The sequence below is a fragment of the Microcebus murinus genome, chromosome 21, assembly GCF_040939455.1.
Source record: "Microcebus murinus isolate Inina chromosome 21, M.murinus_Inina_mat1.0, whole genome shotgun sequence".
NCBI classification, from domain to species: domain Eukaryota; kingdom Metazoa; phylum Chordata; class Mammalia; order Primates; family Cheirogaleidae; genus Microcebus; species Microcebus murinus.
In genome coordinates this window covers 42082812-42085077 of record NC_134124.1, presented here as the reverse complement: position 1 = coordinate 42085077, position 2266 = coordinate 42082812, and the positions used below count along the sequence as shown (strand labels likewise).

Genomic DNA, 2266 nt, shown 5'->3' with positions numbered 1-2266 from the left:
TGCGCACCGACTGGGGGATGGGCGCACTTGAAGCTCTGACCCGAGGGGGGAGGCTTGGAGAGGGCAAGGCACCCGACCTTAACATTGGTACCCCCACAATACGCTGGAACAACATGAGAGGTATATGAATAAGAACACAGGGGGGGCCGGGCGCGGTGGCTCACGCCTGTAATCCTAGCTCTCTGGGAGGCCGAGGCGGGCGGATTGCTCCAGGTCAGGAGTTCGAAACCAGCCTGAGCAAGAGCGAGACCCCGTCTCTACTAAAAATAGAAAGAAATTAATTGGCCAACTAATATATATAGAAAAACACAGCCGGGCGTGGTGGTGCATGCCTGTAGTCCCAACTACTCGGGAGGCTGAGGCAGCAGGATTGCTTGAGCCCGGAGATTGAGGTTGCTGTGAGCTAGGCTGACGCCATGGCACTCACTCTAGCCTGGGCAGCAAAACGAGACTCTGTCTCAAAAAAAAAAAAAAAAAAAAAGAACGCAGGGGGGAGGGGGGCAAGGGCGTCACATGTCACCTGAATACTTGTACTCCCATCATCTGCTTGAAGAGAGAGAGAAAAGAAAATGCAATCCTAGAGGTAAGAGACACTTTTTAAAAATAATGAATCCGAAGAGAAAAGTAAAAGGAGGCCTGTGGAGCAGGTCTGGGTGTGACTCCGGATCCCCCAACATCAGGTGCCACCACCAAAGATTCCTGCGTGTAGCCCATAGAACCCCAAAAGCAACGGGACGAGTTCTGGTCACATACTCCCTCAAAATGACATCCTGGCCTTCTTCTGGAACTCCCTCCCCTCTCAGACTCTCAAGGTTTCCTCCAGCGTGTCGGTTCCCACAGAGCAGACCTTTGGTCTGAGACCTGACAGTCCAGATGCCACGCATGCTGCCGCGTAGCGGCGGTGTCGGGGCTTGGGACAAGAGGAGGCCCCACGGTGCGGGCTGGGGCGCCAGGCACCGCGCGGGCGCTGAGGGTGGGGGTGACCCCCACCCCGGGCCGCCGCCGCGCTCCCAGAAAGGGGACAGAACAAGAGGCCAAAAAAAAAAAAAAAAAAAAAAAGCAGCAGCCTGTGGCACCCGGTATTCCCAGGCGGTCTCCCATCCAAGTACTAACCGGGCCCGACCCTGCTTAGCTTCCCAGACCAGACGAGATCGGGGGCGTTCAGGGTGGTGTGGCCCTAGACGGCGGCGGAGGGCGCCCCTGCCCCGCTCAAGAAGCCGAGCCTCTCTGGGCTTCCCCGCCGCCGCCTCCCGCGCCGGGCCGGGCCGGTTGAGTTCCCCGGCCCGGTCCCGCGGGCTCCCAGGGACGGGGATGATGGGCGGGGCGGGGCGGGGCGGGGCGGGGGCTGTCTCTCTATACACACACACACACACACACTCACACTCACTCACACCCACACAAGATGCGCCTCCACGGCTGGACTCGCCAAGGTGGAGCCCTCCCAGCCCCCCTCGTCTCCTCGCCCGGCCTCCTTCACCTACCCGCTGCCCACCCCCAGCGCGTCGCTGCCTGCCGCTGACTGCGCACGCGCGGGACGCTCGCCCTTTGACCCCAGCCAGGGGCCGCCCTCCCCCACAACCCCTTTCAGCTGCGCCCGCCCCCTAGCCCTGTGGGTGGGCTGCCGCCTATTCCCCCGGGCCAGGGCTGGGGCACAGCCAGTGTATGGGGCGTCTCTCTCTGGGGATGTGTCCCATGGGTGGGGTGGGGTGGCGTGGTTTGGGGGGCGCTGAAGAAATCAGTCCCCTCCATCTCCTACCTCTGGAAAACGCCCAAGCCCGTGGAGAACTGCCGGCACCGCTTCGTGGGGGCCGGGACCCTCCTCCGTGTCCTCCTGTGGCCCAGTCCAAGGGGCCTGGGCCTGGCCGGGGCTGCATTGGACCCCGACCACCCTGGCGTGTGGACTCGCTAAAAATCGGCCATTAGATATTGGATTCCAGCTTCCTGGAGGTCATTTCACTAATGAGTGCACCGGAAAGAGTTTCCTAATCCATCTGTGAGGGTGGCAACTGAAAGAGAATTTTAAAGCTGACAGAATAGGCGAGGGAAGGCATAGGAGATTTCCACACCCAGCAAGGAAGACTTTCCCGAAATGGAAGAAAGAAACGAGCAAACAGAGACACCGGTAGCCCGCCCGGAAAAGAGTCTGCCCCTTAGAGAAAGCACCCTGACCAGGTTCACCCGTGGGTGGGTGGCGAGCTAGCGGCGTTCAGAAGAGCGAGGCCCGCAGTCTGTGCGGAAGACACCTGCGCTCGGGTGTGTGTGGCGG

At 60.8% G+C, this 2266-nt stretch overlaps 1 pseudogene; it reads right to left on the bottom strand.

The window, feature by feature from the left end:
• Positions 1-1064: 1064 nt before the first annotated feature.
• On the bottom strand, positions 1065-1183 carry LOC142863337 (uncharacterized; annotated as a pseudogene).
• Between the last annotated feature and the right edge of the window lie 1083 nt (positions 1184-2266).